Below are 22,997 nucleotides of genomic sequence, written 5' to 3'. Positions count from 1 at the left end.
AACTGGATTTGAAAATCCCGACTAGTTATAAAACTGGATTTGAAAATCCCGACCAGTTATAAAAACTGGATTTGAAAATCCCGACCAGTTATAAAACTGGATTTGAAAATCCCGACCAGTTATAGAAACTGGATTTGAAAATTCTGATCAGTTATAACACTGGATTTGAAAATCCCGACCAATTATAAAACTAAATTTGAAAATCGGGATCTGTTATAGAAACTGGATTTGAAAATCCCGACCAGTTATAAATCTGGATTTGAAAATCCCAACCAGTTATAAAACTAGATTTTAAAATCCCGACCAGTTATAGAAACTGCATTTGAAAATCCTGACCAGTTATAAAACTAGATTTGAAAATACCGACCAGTTATAGAAATTGGATTTGAAAATCCCGACCAGTTATGACACTAGATTTGGAAATGACGACCAGTTATAGAAACTGGATTTGAAAATCCCGACCAGTTATAAAAATTGGATTTGAAAATCCCGACTAGTTATAGAAACTGGATTTGAAAATCCCGACCAGTTATAAAAACTGAATTTTGAAAATCCCGACTAGTTACAAAAACTGGATTTGAAAATCCCGACCAGTTATAGAAACTGGATTTGAAAATCCCGACCAGTTATAACACTGAATTTGAAAATCCCGACCAGTTATAAAAACTGGATTTGAAAATCCCGATGAGTTATAGAAACTAAATTTGAAAATCCTGATCAGTTATAACACTGGATTTGAAAATCCAGACCAATTATAAAACTAGATTTGAAAATCCCGACCTGTTATAGAAACTGGATTTGAAAATCCCGACCAGTTATAAAACTGGATTTGAAAATTCCGACCAGTTATGACACTAGATTTGAAAATCCCGACCAGTTATAGAAACTGGATTTGAAAATCCCGACCAGTTATAGAAACTGGATTTGAAAATCCTGACCAGTTATAGAAACTGAATTTGAAAATCCCGACCATTTATAGAAACTGGATTTGAAAATTATGATCAGTTATAACACTAGATTTGAAAATTCCGACCAATTATAAAACTGGATTTGAAAATCCCGACCAGTTATAGAAACTGGATTTGAAAATCCCGACTAGTTATAAAACTGGATTTGAAAATCCCGACCAGTTATAAAAACTGAATTTGAAAATCCCGACCAGTTATAAAACTGGATTTGAAAATCCCGACCAGTTATAGAAACTGGATTTGAAAATCCCGACTAGTTATAAAAACTATATTTGAAAATCCCAACCAGTTATAGAAACTGGATTTCAAAATCCCGACCAGTTATAGAAACTGGAGTTGAAAATCCCGACCAGTTATAACACTGAATTTGAAAATCCCGACCAGTTATAAAAACTGAATTTGAAAATCCCGACCAGTTATAGAAACTGGATTTGAAAATCCTGACCAGTTATAGAAACTGAATTTGAAAATCCCGACTAGTTATAAAAACTGGATTTGAAAATCCCGACCAGTTATAAAACTGGATTTGAAAATCCCGACGAGTTATAGAAACTGAATATGAAAATCCTGATCAGTTATAACACCGGATTTGAAAATCCCGACCAATTATAAAACTAGATTTAAAAATCCCGACCAGTTATAGAAAATGGATTTGAAAATCCCGACCAGTTATAAAACTGGATTTGAAAATCCCGACCAGTTATAGAAAATGGATTTGAAAATCCCGACCATTTATAAAACTGGATTTGAAAATCCCGACGATTTATAGAAACTGAATTTGAAAATCCTGATCAGTTATAACACTGGATTTGAAAATCCCGACCAATTATAAAAACTAGTTATAGAAACTGGATTTGAAGATTCCGACCAGTTATAGAAACTTGATTTGAAAATCCTGACCAGTTATAGAAACTTGATTTTAAAATCCCGACCAGTTATAAAAACTGGATTTGAAAATCCCGACCAGTTATAAAACTAGATTTGAAAATCCCGACCAGTTATAGAAACTGGATTTGAAAATCCTGATCAGTTATAACACTGGATTTGAAAATCCCGACCAATTATAAAACTAAATTTGAAAATCGGGATCTGTTATAGAAACTGGATTTGAAAATCCCGACCAGTTATAAATCTGGATTTGAAAATCCCAACCAGTTATAAAACTAGATTTAAAAATCCCGACCAGTTATAGAAACTGCATTTGAAAATCCTGACCAGTTATAAAACTGGATTTGAAAATCCCGACCAGTTATAGAAATTGGATTTGAAAATCCCGACCAGTTATGACACTAGATTTGGAAATGACGACCAGTTATAGAAACTGGATTTGAAAATCCCGACCAGTTATAAAAATTGGATTTAAAAATCCCGACTAGTTATAGAAACTGGATTTGAAAATCCCGACCAGTTGTAAAAACTGAATTTTGAAAATCCCGACTAGTTACAAAAACTGGATTTGAAAATCCCGACCAGTTATAAAAACTAGATTTGAAAATCCCGACCAGATATAGAAACTGGATTTCAAAATCCCGACCAGTTATAGAAACTGGAGTTGAAAATCCCGACTAGTTATAACACTGAATTTGAAAATCCCGACCAGTTATAAAAACTGGATTTGAAAATTCCGACCAGTTATAGAAACTGGATTTGAAAATCCTGACCAGTTATAGAAACTGAATTTGAAAATCCCGACCAGTTATTAAAACTGGATTTGAAAATCCCGACCAGTTATAAAACTGGATTTGAAAATCCCGACGAGTTATAAAAACTGAATTTGAAACTCCTGATCAGTTATAACACTGGATTTGAAAATCCCGACCAATTATAAAACTAGATTTGAAAATCCCGACCAGTTATAGAAAATGGATTTGAAAATCCTGACCAGTTATAAAACTGGATTTGAAAATCCCGACCAGTTTTAAAAACTAGAGTTGAAAATCCCGACCAGTTATACAAACTGGATTTGAAAATCACGACCAGTTATAGAAACTGGATTTGAAAATCTCGACCAGTTATAGAAACTGGATTTGAAAATCCCAACCAGATATAAGATCTGGATTTGAAAATCCCGACCAGTTATAAAATCTGGAATTGAAAATCCCGACCAGTTATAGAAACTGGATTTCAACATCCCGACCAATTATAGAAACTGGATTTGAAAATCCCGACCAGTTATAGAAACTGGATTTGAAAATCCCGACCAGTTATAAGACTGAATTTGAAAATCCCGACCGGTTATAAAAACTGGATTTGAAAATCCCGACCAGTTATAGAAACTTGATTTGAAAATCCTGACCAGTTATAGAAACTGGATTTGAAAATCCCGACCTGGTATAAAAACTGGATTTGAAAATCTCGACCAGTTATAAAATTGGATTTAAAAATCCCGACCAGTTATAGAAACTGGATTTGAAAATCCTGATCAGTTATAACACTGGATTTGAAAATCCCGACCATTTATAAAACTAGATTTAAAAATCGGGACCTGTTATAGAAACTGGATTTGAAAATCCCGACCAGTTATAAATCTGGATTTGAAAATCCCAACCAGTTATAAAACAAGATTTAAAAATCCCGACCAGTTATAGAAACTGCATTTGAAAATCCTGACCAGTTATAAAACTGGATTTGAAAATCCCGACCAGTTATAGAAATTGGATTTAAAAATCCCTACCAGTTATGACACTAGATTTTGAAATCACGACCAGTTATAGAAACTGGATTTGAAAAACCCGACCAGTTGTAAAAACTGAATTTTGAAAATCCCGACCAGTTACAAAAACTGGATTTGAAAATCCCGACCAGTTATAAAAACTAGATTTGAAAATCCCGACCAGTTATAGAAACTGGATTTCAAAATCCCGATCAGTTATAGAAACTGATTTAAAAATCCCGACCAGTTATAGAAACTGGATTTGAAAATCCCGACCAGTTATAACACTGAATTTGAAAATCCCGACCAGTTATAAAAACTGCATTTGAAAATCCCGACCAGTTATACAAACTGGATTTGAAAATCCTGACCAGTTATAGAAACTGAATTTGAAAATCCCGACCATTTATAGAAACTGGATTTTAAAATTATGATCAGTTATAACACTAGATTTGAAAATTCCGACCAATTATAAAACTGGATTTGAAAATCCCGACCAGTTATAGAAACTGGATTTGAAAATCCCGACTAGTTATAAAACTGGATTTGAAAATCCCGACCAATTATAAAACTGGATTTAAAAATCCCGACCAGTTATAGAAACTGGATTTGAAAATCCCGACCAGTTATAAAACTGGATTTGAAAATCCCGACCAGTTATAGAAACTGGATTTGAAAATCCTGACCAGTTATAAAACTGGATTTGAAAATCCCGACCAGTTATAGAAACTGGATTTAAAAATTCTGACTAGTTATAACACTAGATTTAAAAATTCCGACCAGTTATACATACTGGATTTGAAAATCCCGACCAGTTATAACACTGAATTTGAAAATCCCGACCAGTTATAAAAACTGGATTTGAAAATCACGACCAGTTATAGAAACTGGATTTGAAAATCCCGACCAGTTATAGAAACTGGATTTAAAAATTCCGACCAGTTATGACACTAGATTTGAAAATTCCGACCAGTTATAGATACTGGATTTGAAAATCCCGACGAGTTATAAAAACTGGAGTTGCAAATCCCGACCAGTTATAGAAACTGGATTTGAAAATCTCGACCAGTTATAGAAACTGTATTTGAAAATCCCGACCAGTTATAGAAACTGGATTTCAAAATCCCGACCAGTTATAGAAACTGGATTTGAAAATCCCTATCAGTTATAGAAACTGGATTTGAAAATCCCGACCAGTTATAAAATCTGGAATTGAAAATCCCGACCAGTTATAGAAACTAGATTTCAAAATCCCGACCAGTTATAGAAACTAGATTTGAAAATCCCGACCGGTTATAAAAACTGGATTTGAAAATCCCGACCAGTTATAGAAACTTGATTTGAAAATCCTGACCAGTTATAGAAACTGGATTTGAAAATCCCGACCAGTTATAAAAACTGGATTTGAAAATCCCGACCAGTTATAAAACTGGATTTGAAAATCCCGACCAGTTATAGAAACTGGATTTGAAAATCCTGATCAGTTATAACACTGGATTTGAAAATCCCGACCAGTTATAGAAACTGGATTTCAAAATCCCGACCAGTTATAGAAACTGGATTTGAAAATCCCGACCAGTTATAACACTGAATTTGAAAATCCCGACCAGTTATAAAAACTGGATTTGAAAATCCCGACTAGTTATAAAAACTGGATTTGAAAATCCTGACCAGTTATAGAAACTGAATTTGAAAATCCAGACCAGTTATAAAAACTGGATTTGAAAATCCTGACCAGTTATAGAAACTGAATTTGAAAATCCCGACTAAACTGGATTTGAAAATCCCGACCAGTTATAAAACTGGATTTGAAAATCGCGAGGAGTTATAGAAACTCAATTTGAAAATCCTTATCAGTTATAACACTGGATTTGAAAATCCCGACTAATTATAAAACTAGATTTGAAAATCCCGACCTGTTATAGAAAATGGATTTAAAAATCCCGACCAGTTATAAAACTGGATTTGAAAATCCCGACCAGTTATAGAAACTAGATTTGAAAATCCCGACTAGTTATAAAAACTGGATTTGAAAATCCCAACCAGTTATAGAAACTGGATTTCAAAATCCCGACCAGTTATAGAAACTGGAGTTGAAAATCCCGACCAGTTATAACACTGAATTTGAAAATCCCGACCAGTTATAAAAACTGAATTTGAAAATCCCGACCAGTTATAGAAACTGGATTTGAAAATCCTGACCAGTTATAGAAACTGAATTTGAAAATCCCGACTAGTTATAAAAACTGGATTTGAAAATCCCGACCAGTTATAAAACTGGATTTGAAAATCCCGACGAGTTATAGAAACTGAATATGAAAATCCTGATCAGTTATAACACCGGATTTGAAAATCCAGACCAATTATAAAACTAGATTTGAAAATCCCGACCAGTTATAGAAAATGGATTTGAAAATCCCGACCAGTTATAAAACTGGATTTGAAAATCCCGACCAGTTATAGAAAATGGATTTGAAAATCCCGACCATTTATAAAACTGGATTTGAAAATCCCGACGAGTTATAGAAACTGAATTTGAAAATCCTGATCAGTTATAACACTGGATTTGAAAATCCCGACCAATTATAAAAACTAGTTATAGAAACTGGATTTGAAGATCCCGACCAGTTATAGAAACTTGATTTGAAAATCCTGACAAGTTATAGAAACTGGATTTGAAAATCCCGACCAGTTATAAAAACTGAATTTGAAAATCCCGACCAGTTATAAAATTGGATTTGAAAATCCCGACCAGTTATAGAAACTGGATTTGAAAATCCTGATCAGTTATAACACTGGATTTGAAAATCCCGACCAATTATAAAACTAAATTTGAAAATCGGGATCTGTTATAGAAACTGGATTTGAAAATCTCGACCAGTTATAAATCTGGATTTGAAAATCCCAACCAGTTATAAAACTAGATTTAAAAATCCCGACCAGTTATAGAAACTGCATTTGAAAATCCTGACCAGTTATAAAACTGGATTTGAAAATCCCGACCAGTTATAGAAATTGGATTTGAAAATCCCGACCAGTTATGACACTAGATTTGGAAATGACGACCAGTTATAGAAACTGGATTTGAAAATCCCGACCAGTTATAAAAATTGGATTTGAAAATCCCGACTAGTTATAGAAACTGGATTTGAAAATCCGGACCAATTATAAAAACTGAATTTTGAAAATCCCGACTAGTTACAAAAACTGGATTTGAAAATCCCGACCAGTTATAAAAACTAGATTTGAAAATCCCGACCAGATATAGAAACTGGATTTGAAAATCCCGACCAGTTATAGAAACTGGATTTGAAAATCCCGACCAGTTATAGAAACTAGATTTGAAAATCCCGACCAGTTATAAAACTGGATTTGAAAATCCCGACCAGTTATAGAAACTGGATTTGAAAATCCCGACCAGTTATAAAAACTGGATTTAAAAATCCCGACCAGTTATAGAAACTGGCTTTCAAAATACCGACCAGTTATAGAAACTTGATTTGAAAATCTCGACCAGTTATAGAAACTGGATTTGAAAATCCCGACCAGTTATAAAAACTGGATTTGAAAATCCCGACCAGTTATATAAACTGGATTTCAAAATACAGACCAGTTATAGAAACTTGATTTGAAAATCCCGACCAGTTATAGAAACTGGATTTGAAAATCCCGACCAGTTATAGAAACTCGATTTGAAAATCCCGACTAGTTATAAAACTGGATTTGAAAATCCCGACCAGTTATAGAAACTGGATTTGAAAATCCCGACCAGTTATAAAAACTGGATTTGAAAATCCCGACCAGTTATAGAAACTCGATTTCAAAATACCGACCAGTTTTAGAAATTGGATTTGAAAATCCCGACCAGTTATAGAAACTGGATTTGAAAATCCCGACCAGTTATAACACTGAATTTGAAAATCCCGACCAGTTATAAAAACTGGATTTGAAAATCCCGACGAGTTATAGAAACTAAATTTGAAAATCCTGATCAGTTATAGAAACTGGCTTTCAAAATACCGACCAGTTATAGAAACTTGATTTGAAAATCCCGACCAGTTATAGAAACTGGATTTGAAAATCCCGACCAGTTATAAAAACTGGATTTGAAAATCCCGACCAGTTATATAAACTGGATTTCAAAATACAGACTAGTTATAGAAACTTGATTTGAAAATCCCGACCAGTTATAGAAACTGGATTTGAAAATCCCGACCAGTTATAGAAACTAGATTTGAAAATCCCGACTAGTTATAAAACTGGATTTGAAAATCCCGACCAGTTATAGAAACTGGATTTGAAAATCCCGACCAGTTATAAAAACTGGATTTGAAAATCCCGACCAGTTATAGAAACTCGATTTCAAAATACCGACCAGTTTTAGAAATTGGATTTGAAAATCCCGACCAGTTATAGAAACTGGATTTGAAAATCCCGACCAGTTATAACACTGAATTTGAAAATCCCGACCAGTTATAAAAACTGGATTTGAAAATCCCGACGAGTTATAGAAACTAAATTTGAAAATCCTGATCAGTTATAACACTGGATTTGAAAATCCAGACCAATTATAAAACTAGATTTGAAAATCCCGACCTGTTATAGAAACTGGATTTGAAAATCCCGACCAGTTATAAAACTGGATTTGAAAATTTCGACCAGTTATGACACTAGATTTGAAAATCCCGACCAGTTATAGAAACTGGATTTGAAAATCCCGACCAGTTATAGAAACTGGATTTGAAAATCCTGACCAGTTATAGAAATTGAATTTGAAAATCCCGACCATTTATAGAAACTGGATTTGAAAATTATGATCAGTTATAACACTAGATTTGAAAATTCCGACTAATTATAAAACTGGATTTGAAAATCCCGACCAGTTATAGAAACTGGATTTGAAAATCCCGACTAGTTATAAAACTGGATTTGAAAATCCGGACCAATTATAAAACTGGATTTAAAAATCCCGACCAGTTATAGAAACTGGATTTGAAAATCCCGACCAGTTATAAAACTGGATTTGAAAATCCCGACCAGTTATAAAAACTGGATTTGAAAATCCCGACCAGTTATAAAACTGGATTTGAAAATCCCGACCAGTTATAGAAACTGGATTTGAAAATCCTGATCAGTTATAACACTGGATTTGAAAATCCCGACCAATTATAAAACTAAATTTGAAAATCGGGATCTGTTATAGAAACTGGATTTGAAAATCCCGACCAGTTATAAATCTGGATTTGAAAATCCCAACCAGTTATAAAACTAGATTTTAAAATCCCGACCAGTTATAGAAACTGCATTTGAAAATCCTGACCAGTTATAAAACTAGATTTGAAAATACCGACCAGTTATAGAAATTGGATTTGAAAATCCCGACCAGTTATGACACTAGATTTGGAAATGACGACCAGTTATAGAAACTGGATTTGAAAATCCCGACCAGTTATAAAAATTGGATTTGAAAATCCCGACTAGTTATAGAAACTGGATTTGAAAATCCCGACCAGTTATAAAAACTGAATTTTGAAAATCCCGACTAGTTACAAAAACTGGATTTGAAAATCCCGACCAGTTATAGAAACTGGATTTGAAAATCCTGACCAGTTATAACACTGAATTTGAAAATCCCGACCAGTTATAAAAACTGGATTTGAAAATCCCGACGAGTTATAGAAACTAAATTTGAAAATCCTGATCAGTTATAACACTGGATTTGAAAATCCAGACCAATTATAAAACTAGATTTGAAAATCCCGACCTGTTATAGAAACTGGATTTGAAAATCCCGACCAGTTATAAAACTGGATTTGAAAATTCCGACCAGTTATGACACTAGATTTGAAAATCCCGACCAGTTATAGAAACTGGATTTGAAAATCCTGACCAGTTATAGAAACTGAATTTGAAAATCCCGACCATTTATAGAAACTGGATTTGAAAATTATGATCAGTTATAACACTAGATTTGAAAATTCCGACCAATTATAAAACTGGATTTGAAAATCCCGACCAGTTATAGAAACTGGATTTGAAAATCCCGACTAGTTATAAAACTGGATTTGAAAATCCCGACCAGTTATAAAAACTGGATTTGAAAATCCCGACCAGTTATAAAACTGGATTTGAAAATCCCGACCAGTTATAGAAACTGGATTTGAAAATCCCGACTAGTTATAAAAACTATATTTGAAAATCCCAACCAGTTATAGAAACTGGATTTCAAAATCCCGACCAGTTATAGAAACTGGAGTTGAAAATCCCGACCAGTTATAACACTGAATTTGAAAATCCCGACCAGTTATAAAAACTGAATTTGAAAATCCCGACCAGTTATAGAAACTGGATTTGAAAATCCTGACCAGTTATAGAAACTGAATTTGAAAATCCCGACTAGTTATAAAAACTGGATTTTAAAATCCCGACCAGTTATAAAACTGGATTTGAAAATCCCGACGAGTTATAGAAACTGAATATGAAAATCCTGATCAGTTATAACACCGGATTTGAAAATCCCGACCAATTATAAAACTAGATTTAAAAATCCCGACCAGTTATAGAAAATGGATTTTAAAATCCCGACCAGTTATAAAACTGGATTTGAAAATCCCGACCAGTTATAGAAAATGGATTTGAAAATCCCGACCATTTATAAAACTGGATTTGAAAATCCCGACGATTTATAGAAACTGAATTTGAAAATCCTGATCAGTTATAACACTGGATTTGAAAATCCCGACCAATTATAAAAACTAGTTATAGAAACTGGATTTGAAGATTCCGACCAGTTATAGAAACTTGATTTGAAAATCCTGACCAGTTATAGAAACTTGATTTTAAAATCCCGACCAGTTATAAAAACTGGATTTGAAAATCCCGACCAGTTATAAAACTAGATTTGAAAATCCCGACCAGTTATAGAAACTGGATTTGAAAATCCTGATCAGTTATAACACTGGATTTGAAAATCCCGACCAATTATAAAACTAAATTTGAAAATCGGGATCTGTTATAGAAACTGGATTTGAAAATCCCGACCAGTTATAAATCTGGATTTGAAAATCCCAACCAGTTATAAAACTAGATTTAAAAATCCTGACCAGTTATAGAAACTGCATTTGAAAATCCTGACCAGTTATAAAACTGGATTTGAAAATCCCGACCAGTTATAGAAATTGGATTTGAAAATCCCGACCAGTTATGACACTAGATTTGGAAATGACGACCAGTTATAGAAACTGGATTTGAAAATCCCGACCAGTTATAAAAATTGGATTTGAAAATCCCGACTAGTTATAGAAACTGGATTTGAAAATCCCGACCAGTTGTAAAAACTGAATTTTGAAAATCCCGACTAGTTACAAAAACTGGATTTGAAAATCCCGACTAGTTATAAAAACTAGATTTGAAAATCCCGACCAGATATAGAAACTGGATTTCAAAATCCCAACCAGTTATAGAAACTGGAGTTGAAAATCCCGACTAGTTATAACACTGAATTTGAAAATCCCGACCAGTTATAAAAACTGGATTTGAAAATTCCGACCAGTTATTAAAACTGGATTTGAAAATCCCGACCAGTTATAAAACTGGATTTGAAAATCCCGACGAGTTATAGAAACTGAATTTGAAAATCCTGATCAGTTATAACACTGGATTTGAAAATCCCGACCAGTTATAGAAACTGCATTTGAAAATCCTGACCAGTTATAAAACTGGATTTGAAAATCCCGACCAGTTATAGAAATTGGATTTGAAAATCCCGACCAGTTATGACACTAGATTTGGAAATGACGACCAGTTATAGAAACTGGATTTGAAAATCCCGACCAGTTATAAAAATTGGATTTGAAAATCCCGACTAGTTATAGAAACTGGATTTGAAAATCCCGACCAGTTGTAAAAACTGAATTTTGAAAATCCCGACTAGTTACAAAAACTGGATTTGAAAATCCCGACCAGTTATAAAAACTAGATTTGAAAATCCCGACCAGATATAGAAACTGGATTTCAAAATCCCGACCAGTTATAGAAACTGGAGTTGAAAATCCCGACTAGTTATAACACTGAATTTGAAAATCCCGACCAGTTATAAAAACTGGATTTGAAAATTCCGACCAGTTATTAAAACTGGATTTGAAAATCCCGACCAGTTATAAAACTGGATTTGAAAATCCCGACGAGTTATAGAAACTGAATTTGAAAATCCTGATCAGTTATAACACTGGATTTGAAAATCCCGACCAATTATAAAACTAGATTTGAAAATCCCGACCAGTTATAGAAAATGGATTTGAAAATCCTGACCAGTTATAAAACTGGAATTGAAAATCCCGACCAGTTATAAAAACTAGAGTTGAAAATCCCGACCAGTTATAGAAACTGGATTTGAAAATCACGACCAGTTATAGAAACTGGATTTGAAAATCTCGACCAGTTATAGAAACTGGATTTGAAAATCCCAACCAGATATAAGATCTGGATTTGAAAATCCCGACCAGTTATAAAATCTGGAATTGAAAATCCCGACCAGTTATAGAAACTGGATTTCAACATCCCGACCAATTATAGAAACTGGATTTGAAAATCCCGACCAGTTATAGAAACTGGATTTGAAAATCCCGACCAGTTATAACACTGAATTTGAAAATCCCGACCGGTTATAAAAACTGGATTTGAAAATCCCGACCAGTTATAGAAACTTGATTTGAAAATCCTGACCAGTTATAGAAACTGGATTTGAAAATCCCGACCTGGTATAAAAACTGGATTTGAAAATCTCGACCAGTTATAAAATTGGATTTAAAAATCCCGACCAGTTATAGAAACTGGATTTGAAAATCCTGATCAGTTATAACACTGGATTTGAAAATCCCGACCAATTATAAAACTAGATTTAAAAATCGGGACCTGTTATAGAAACTGGATTTGAAAATCCCGACCAGTTATAAATCTGGATTTGAAAATCCCAACCAGTTATAAAACAAGATTTAAAAATCCCGACCAGTTATAGAAACTGCATTTGAAAATCCTGACCAGTTATAAAACTGGATTTGAAAATCCCGACCAGTTATAGAAATTGGATTTAAAAATCCCTACCAGTTATGACACTAGATTTTGAAATCACGACCAGTTATAGAAACTGGATTTGAAAATCCCGACCAGTTGTAAAAACTGAATTTTGAAAATCCTGACCAGTTACAAAAACTGGATTTGAAAATCCCGACCAGTTATAAAAACTAGATTTGAAAATCCCGACCAGTTATAGAAACTGGATTTCAAAATCCCGATCAGTTATAGAAACTGATTTAAAAATCCCGACCAGTTATAGAAACTGGATTTGAAAATCCCGACCAGTTATAACACTGAATTTGAAAATCCCGACCAGTTATAAAAACTGCATTTGAAAATCCCGACCAGTTATACAAACTGGATTTGAAAATCCTGACCAGTTATAGAAACTGAATTTGAAAATCCCGACCATTTATAGAAACTGGATTTTAAAATTATGATCAGTTATAACACTAGATTTGAAAATTCCGACCAATTATAAAACTGGATTTGAAAATCCCGACCAGTTATAGAAACTGGATTTGAAAATCCCGACTAGTTATAAAACTGGATTTGAAAATCCCGACCAATTATAAAACTGGATTTAAAAATCCCGACCAGTTATAGAAACTGGATTTGAAAATCCCGACCAGTTATAAAACTGGATTTGAAAATCCCGACCAGTTATAGAAACTGGATTTGAAAATCCTGACCAGTTATAAAACTGGATTTGAAAATCCCGACCAGTTATAGAAACTGGATTTAAAAATTCTGACTAGTTATAACACTAGATTTAAAAATTCCGACCAGTTAAACATACTGGATTTGAAAATCCCGACCAGTTATAACACTGAATTTGAAAATCCCGACCAGTTATAAAAACTGGATTTGAAAATCACGACCAGTTATAGAAACTGGATTTGAAAATCCCGACCAGTTATAGAAACTGGATTTAAAAATTCCGACCAGTTATGACACTAGATTTGAAAATTCCGACCAGTTATAGATACTGGATTTGAAAATCCCGACGAGTTATAAAAACTGGAGTTGCAAATCCCGACCAGTTATAGAAACTGGATTTGAAAATCTCGACCAGTTATAGAAACTGTATTTGAAAATCCCGACCAGTTATAGAAACTGGATTTCAAAATCCCGACCAGTTATAGAAACTGGATTTGAAAATCTCTATCAGTTATAGAAACTGGATTTGAAAATCCCGACCGGTTATAAAATCTGGAATTGAAAATCCCGACCAGTTATAGAAACTAGATTTCAAAATCCCGACCAGTTATAGAAACTAGATTTGAAAATCCCGACCGGTTATAAAAACTGGATTTGAAAATCCCGACCAGTTATAGAAACTTGATTTGAAAATCCTGACCAGTTATAGAAACTGGATTTGAAAATCCCGACCAGTTATAAAAACTGGATTTGAAAATCCCGACAAGTTATAGAAACTGGATTTGAAAATCCTGATCAGTTATAACACTGGATTTGAAAATCCCGACCAGTTATAGAAACTGGATTTCAAAATCCCGACCAGTTATAGAAACTGGATTTGAAAATCCCGACCAGTTATAACACTGAATTTGAAAATCCCGACCGGTTATAAAAACTGGATTTGAAAATGCCGACCAGTTATAAAACTGGATTTGAAAATCCCGATCAGTTATAGAAACTGGATTTGAAAATCCTGATCAGTTATAACACTTGATTTGAAAATCCCGACCAATTGTAAAACTAGATTTGAAAATCCCGACCAGTTATAGAAAATGGATTTGAAAATCCCGACTAGTTATAAAACTGGATTTGAAAATCCCGACCAGTTATAGAAACTGGATTTGAAAATCCCGACCAGTTATAACACTGAATTTGAAAATCCCGACCAGTTATAAAAACTGGATTTGAAAATCCCGACTAGTTATAAAAACTGGATTTGAAAATCCTGACCAGTTATAGAAACTGAATTTGAAAATCCAGACCAGTTATAAAAACTGGATTTGAAAATCCTGACCAGTTATAGAAACTGAATTTGAAAATCCCGACCACACTGGATTTGAAAATCCCGACCAGTTATAAAACTGGATTTGAAAATCGCGAGGAGTTATAGAAACTGAATTTGAAAATCCTTATCAGTTATAACACTGGATTTGAAAATCCCGACTAATTATAAAACTACATTTGAAAATCCCGACCTGTTATAGAAAATGGATTTAAAAATCCCGACCAGTTATAAAACTGGATTTGAAAATCCCGACCAGTTATAGAAACTAGATTTGAAAATCCCGACTAGTTATAAAAACTGGATTTGAAAATCCCAACCAGTTATAGAAACTGAATTTCAAAATCCCGACCAGTTATAGAAACTGGAGTTGAAAATCCCGACCAGTTATAACACTGAATTTGAAAATCCCGACCAGTTATAAAAACTGAATTTGAAAATATCGACCAGTTATAGAAACTGGATTTGAAAATCCTGACCAGTTATAGAAACTGAATTTGAAAATCCCGACTAGTTATAAAAACTGGATTTGAAAATCCCGACCAGTTATAAAACTGGATTTGAAAATCCCGACGAGTTATAGAAACTGAATATGAAAATCCTGATCAGTTATAACACCGGATTTGAAAATCCAGACCAATTATAAAACTAGATTAGAAAATCCCGACCAGTTATAGAAAATGGATTTGAAAATCCCGACCAGTTATAAAACTGGATTTGAAAATCCCGACCAGTTATAGAAAATGGATTTGAAAATCCCGACCATTTATAAAACTGGATTTGAAAATCCCGACGAGTTATAGAAACTGAATTTGAAAATCCTGATCAGTTATAACACTGGATTTGAAAATCCCGACCAATTATAAAAACTAGTTATAGAAACTGGATTTGAAGATCCCGACCAGTTATAGAAACTTGATTTGAAAATCCTGACCAGTTATAGAAACTGGATTTGAAAATCCCGACCAGTTATAAAAACTGGATTTGAAAATCCCGACCAGTTATAAAACTGGATTTGAAAATCCCGACCAGTTATAGAAACTGGATTTGAAAATCCTGATCAGTTATAACACTGGATTTGAAAATCCCGACCAATTATAAAACTAAATTTGAAAATCGGGATCTGTTATAGAAACTGGATTTGAAAATCCCGACCAGTTATAAATCTGGATTTGAAAATCCCAACCAGTTATAAAACTAGATTTAAAAATCCCGACCAGTTATAGAAACTGCATTTGAAAATCCTGACCAGTTATAAAACTGGATTTGAAAATCCCGACCAGTTATAGAAATTGGATTTGAAAATCCCGACCAGTTATGACACTAGATTTGGAAATGACGACCAGTTATAGAAACTGGATTTGAAAATCCCGACCAGTTATAAAAATTGGATTTGAAAATCCCGACTAGTTATAGAAACTGGATTTGAAAATCCGGACCAGTTATAAAAACTGAATTTTGAAAATCCCGACTAGTTACAAAAACTGGATTTGAAAATCACGACCAGTTATAAAAACTAGATTTGAAAATCCCGACCAGATATAGAAACTGGATTTGAAAATCCCGACCAGTTATAGAAACTGGATTTGAAAATCCCGACCAGTTATAGAAACTAGATTTGAAAATCCCGACCAGTTATCAAACTGGATTTGAAAATCCCGACCAGTTATAGAAACTGGATTTGAAAATCCCGACCAGTTATAAAAACTGGATTTAAAAATCCCGACCAGTTATAGAAACTGGCTTTCAAAATACCGACCAGTTATAGAAACTTGATTTGAAAATCCCGACCAGTTATAGAAACTGGATTTGAAAATCCCGACCAGTTATAAAAACTGGATTTGAAAATCCCGACCAGTTATATAAACTGGATTTCAAAATACAGACCAGTTACAGAAACTTGATTTGAAAATCCCGACCAGTTATAGAAACTGGATTTGAAAATCCCGACCAGTTATAGAAACTAGATTTGATAATCCCGACTAGTTATAAAACTGGATTTGAAAATCCCGACCAGTTATAGAAACTGGATTTGAAAATCCCGACCAGTTATAAAAACTGGATTTGAAAATCCCGACCAGTTATAGAAACTCGATTTCAAAATACCGACCAGTTTTAGAAATTGGATTTGAAAATCCCGACCAGTTATAGAAACTGGATTTGAAAATCCCGACCAGTTATAACACTGAATTTGAAAATCCCGACCAGTTATAAAAACTGGATTTGAAAATCCCGACGAGTTATAGAAACTAAATTTGAAAATCCTGATCAGTTATAGAAACTGGCTTTCAAAATACCGACCAGTTATAGAAACTTGATTTGAAAATCCCGACCAGTTATAGAAACTGGATTTGAAAATCCCGACCAGTTATAAAAACTGGATTTGAAAATCCCGACAAGTTATATAAACTGGATTTCAAAATACAGACCAGTTATAGAAACTTGATTTGAAAATCCCGACCAGTTATAGAAACTGGATTTGAAAATCCCGACCAGTTATAGAAACTAGATTTGAAAATCCCGACTAGTTATAAAACTGGATTTGAAAATCCCGACCAGTTATAGAAACTGGATTTGAAAATCCCGACCAGTTATAAAAACTGGATTTGAAAATCCCGACCAGTTATAGAAACTCAATTTCAAAATACCGACCAGTTTTAGAAATTGGATTTGAAAATCCCGACCAGTTATAGAAACTGGATTTGAAAATCCCGACCAGTTATAACACTGAATTTGAAAATCCCGACCAGTTATAAAAACTGGATTTGAAAATCCCGACGAGTTATAGAAACTAAATTTGAAAATCCTGATCAGTTATAGAAACTGGCTTTCAAAATACCGACCAGTTATAGAAACTTGATTTGAAAATCCCGACCAGTTATAGAAACTGGATTTGAAAATCCCGACCAGTTATAAAAACTGGATTTGAAAATCCCGACCAGTTATATAAACTGGATTTCAAAATACAGACCAGTTATAGAAACTTGATTTGAAAATCCCGACCAGTTATAGAAACTGGATTTGAAAATCCCGACCAGTTATAGAAACTAGATTTGAAAATCCCGACTAGTTATAAAACTGGATTTGAAAATCCCGACCAGTTATAGAAACTGGATTTGAAAATCCCGACCAGTTATAAAAACTGGATTTGAAAATCCCGACCAGTTATAGAAACTCGATTTCAAAATACCGACCAGTTTTAGAAATTGGATTTGAAAATCCCGACCAGTTATAGAAACTGGATTTGAAAATCCCGACCAGTTATAACACTGAATTTGAAAATCCCGACCAGTTATAAAAACTGGATTTGAAAATCCCGACGAGTTATAGAAACTAAATTTGAAAATCCTGATCAGTTATAACACTGGATTTGAAAATCCAGACCAATTATAAAACTAGATTTGAAAATCCCGACCTGTTATAGAAACTGGATTTGAAAATCCCGACCAGTTATAAAACTGGATTTTGAAAATTTCGACCAGTTATGACACTAGATTTGAAAATCCCGACCAGTTATAGAAACTGGATTTGAAAATCCCGACCAGTTATAGAAACTGGATTTGAAAATCCTGACCAGTTATAGAAATTGAATTTGAAAATCCCGACCATTTATAGAAACTGGATTTGAAAATTATGATCAGTTATAACACTAGATTTGAAAATTCCGACTAATTATAAAACTGGATTTGAAAATCCCGACCAGTTATAGAAACTGGATTTGAAAATCCCGACTAGTAATAAAACTGGATTTGAAAATCCCGACCAATTATAAAACTGGATTTAAAAATCCCGACCAGTTATAGAAACTGGATTTGAAAATCCCGACCAGTTATAAAACTGGATTTGAAAATCCCGACCAGTTATAAAAACTGGATTTGAAAATCCCGACCAGTTATAAAACTGGATTTGAAAATCCCGACCAGTTATAGAAACTGGATTTGAAAATCCTGATCAGTTATAACACTGGATTTGAAAATCCCGACCAATTATAAAACTAAATTTGAAAATCGGGATCTGTTATAGAAACTGGATTTGAAAATCCCGACCAGTTATAAATCTGGATTTGAAAATCCCAACCAGTTATAAAACTAGATTTTAAAATCCCGACCAGTTATAGAAACTGCATTTGAAAATCCTGACCAGTTATAAAACTAGATTTGAAAATACCGACCAGTTATAGAAATTGGATTTGAAAATCCCGACCAGTTATGACACTAGATTTGGAAATGACGACCAGTTATAGAAACTGGATTTGAAAATCCCGACCAGTTATAAAAATTGGATTTGAAAATCCCGACTAGTTATAGAAACTGGATTTGAAAATCCCGACCAGTTATAAAAACTGAATTTTGAAAATCCCGACTAGTTACAAAAACTGGATTTGAAAATCCCGACCAGTTATAGAAACTGGATTTGAAAATCCCGACCAGTTATAACACTGAATTTTAAAATCCCGACCAGTTATAAAAACTGGATTTGAAAATCCCGACGAGTTATAGAAACTAAATTTGAAAATCCTGATCAGTTATAACACTGGATTTGAAAATCCAGACCAATTATAAAACTAGATTTGAAAATCCCGACCTGTTATAGAAACTGGATTTGAAAATCCCGACCAGTTATAAAACTGGATTTGAAAATTCCGACCAGTTATGACACTAGATTTGAAAATCCCGACCAGTTATAGAAACTGGATTTGAAAATCCCGACCAGTTATAGAAACTGGATTTGAAAATCCTGACCAGTTATAGAAACTGAATTTGAAAATCCCGACCATTTATAGAAACTGGATTTGAAAATTATGATCAGTTATAACACTAGATTTGAAAATTCCGACCAATTATAAAACTGGATTTGAAAATCCCGACCAGTTATAGAAACTGGATTTGAAAATCCCGACTAGTTATAAAACTGGATTTGAAAATCCCGACCAGTTATAAAAACTGGATTTGAAAATCCCGACCAGTTATAAAACTGGATTTGAAAATCCCGACCAGTTATAGAAACTGGATTTGAAAATCCCGACTAGTTATAAAAACTATATTTGAAAATCCCAACCAGTTATAGAAACTGGATTTCAAAATCCCGACCAGTTATAGAAACTGGAGTTGAAAATCCCGACCAGTTATAACACTGAATTTGAAAATCCCGACCAGTTATAAAAACTGAATTTGAAAATCCCGACCAGTTATAGAAACTGGATTTGAAAATCCTGACCAGTTATAGAAACTGAATTTGAAAATTCCGACTAGTTATAAAAACTGGATTTGAAAATCCCGACCAGTTATAAAACTGGATTTGAAAATCCCGACGAGTTATAGAAACTGAATATGAAAATCCTGATCAGTTATAACACCGGATTTGAAAATCCCGACCAATTATAAAACTAGATTTAAAAATCCCGACCAGTTATAGAAAATGGATTTGAAAATCCCGACCAGTTATAAAACTGGATTTGAAAATCCCGACCAGTTATAGAAAATGGATTTGAAAATCCCGACCATTTATAAAACTGGATTTGAAAATCCCGACGATTTATAGAAACTGAATTTGAAAATCCTGATCAGTTATAACACTGGATTTGAAAATCCCGACCAATTATAAAAACTAGTTATAGAAACTGGATTTGAAGATTCCGACCAGTTATAGAAACTTGATTTGAAAATCCTGACCAGTTATAGAAACTTGATTTTAAAATCCCGACCAGTTATAAAAACTGGATTTGAAAATCCCGACCAGTAATAAAACTAGATTTGAAAATCCCGACCAGTTATAGAAACTGGATTTGAAAATCCTGATCAGTTATAACACTGGATTTGAAAATCCCGACCAATTATAAAACTAAATTTGAAAATCGGGATCTGTTATAGAAACTGGATTTGAAAATCCCGACCAGTTATAAATCTGGATTTGAAAATCCCAACCAGTTATAAAACTAGATTTAAAAATCCTGACCAGTTATAGAAACTGCATTTGAAAATCCTGACCAGTTATAAAACTGGATTTGAAAATCCCGACCAGTTATAGAAATTGGATTTGAAAATCCCGACCAGTTATGACACTAGATTTGGAAATGACGACCAGTTATAGAAACTGGATTTGAAAATCCCGACCAGTTATAAAAATTGGATTTGAAAATCCCGACTAGTTATAGAAACTGGATTTGAAAATCCCGACCAGTTGTAAAAACTGAATTTTGAAAATCCCGACTAGTTACAAAAACTGGATTTGAAAATCCCGACCAGTTATAAAAACTAGATTTGAAAATCCCGACCAGATATAGAAACTGGATTTCAAAATCCCAACCAGTTATAGAAACTGGAGTTGAAAATCCCGACTAGTTATAACACTGAATTTGAAAATCCCGACCAGTTATAAAAACTGGATTTGAAAATTCCGACCAGTTATTAAAACTGGATTTGAAAATCCCGACCAGTTATAAAACTGGATTGGAAAATCCCGACGAGTTATAGAAACTGAATTTGAAAATCCTGATCAGTTATAACACTGGATTTGAAAATCCCGACCAATTATAAAACTAGATTTGAAAATCCCGACCAGTTATAGAAAATGGATTTGAAAATCCTGACCAGTTATAAAACTGGATTTGAAAATCCCGACCAGTTATAAAAACTAGAGTTGAAAATCCCGACCAGTTATAGAAACTGGATTTGAAAATCACGACCAGTTATAGAAACTGGATTTGAAAATCTCGACCAGTTATAGAAACTGGATTTGAAAATCCCAACCAGATATAAGATCTGGATTTGAAAATCCCGACCAGTTATAAAATCTGGAATTGAAAATCCCGACCAGTTATAGAAACTGGATTTCAACATCCCGACCAATTATAGAAACTGGATTTGAAAATCCCGACCAGTTATAGAAACTGGATTTGAAAATCCCGACCAGTTATAACACTGAATTTGAAAATCCCGACCGGTTATAAAAACTGGATTTGAAAATCCCGACCAGTTATAGAAACTTGATTTGAAAATCCTGACCAGTTATAGAAACTGGATTTGAAAATCCCGACCTGGTATAAAAACTGGATTTGAAAATCTCGACCAGTTATAAAATTGGATTTAAAAATCCCGACCAGTTATAGAAACTGGATTTGAAAATCCTGATCAGTTATAACACTGGATTTGAAAATCCCGACCAATTATAAAACTAGATTTAAAAATCGGGACCTGTTATAGAAACTGGATTTGAAAATCCCGACCAGTTATAAATCTGGATTTGAAAATCCCAACCAGTTATAAAACAAGATTTAAAAATCCCGACCAGTTATAGAAACTGCATTTGAAAATCCTGACCAGTTATAAAACTGGATTTGAAAATCCCGACCAGTTATAGAAATTGGATTTAAAAATCCCTACCAGTTATGACACTAGATTTTGAAATCACGACCAGTTATAGAAACTGGATTTGAAAATCCCGACCAGTTGTAAAAACTGAATTTTGAAAATCCCGACCAGTTACAAAAACTGGATTTGAAAATCCCGACCAGTTATAAAAACTAGATTTGAAAATCCCGACCAGTTATAGAAACTGGATTTCAAAATCCCGATCAGTTATAGAAACTGATTTAAAAATCCCGACCAGTTATAGAAACTGGATTTGAAAATCCCGACCAGTTATAACACTGAATTTGAAAATCCCGACCAGTTATAAAAACTGCATTTGAAAATCCCGACCAGTTATACAAACTGGATTTGAAAATCCTGACCAGTTATAGAAACTGAATTTGAAAATCCCGACCATTTATAGAAACTGGATTTTAAAATTATGATCAGTTAAAACACTAGATTTGAAAATTCCGACCAATTATAAAACTGGATTTGAAAATCCCGACCAGTTATAGAAACTGGATTTGAAAATCCCGACTAGTTATAAAACTGGATTTGAAAATCCCGACCAATTATAAAACTGGATTTAAAAATCCCGACCAGTTATAGAAACTGGATTTGAAAATCCCGACCAGTTATAAAACTGGATTTGAAAATCCCGACCAGTTATAGAAACTGGATTTGAAAATCCTGACCAGTTATAAAACTGGATTTGAAAATCCCGACCAGTTATAGAAACTGGATTTAAAAATTCTGACTAGTTATAACACTAGATTTAAAAATTCCGACCAGTTATACATACTGGATTTGAAAATCCCGACCAGTTATAACACTGAATTTGAAAATCCCGACCAGTTATAAAAACTGGATTTGAAAATCACGACCAGTTAAAGAAACTGGATTTGAAAATCCCGACCAGTTATAGAAACTGGATTTAAAAATTCCGACCAGTTATGACACTAGATTTG

This window comes from Nuphar pumila, chromosome 10, assembly GCF_984573655.1.
Source record: "Nuphar pumila chromosome 10, dmNupPumi1.hap1.1, whole genome shotgun sequence".
Taxonomy (NCBI): Eukaryota; Viridiplantae; Streptophyta; class Magnoliopsida; order Nymphaeales; family Nymphaeaceae; genus Nuphar; species Nuphar pumila.
The sequence above is the reverse complement of the archived record's forward strand: the minus strand, read 5'-3'. Positions refer to the sequence as shown.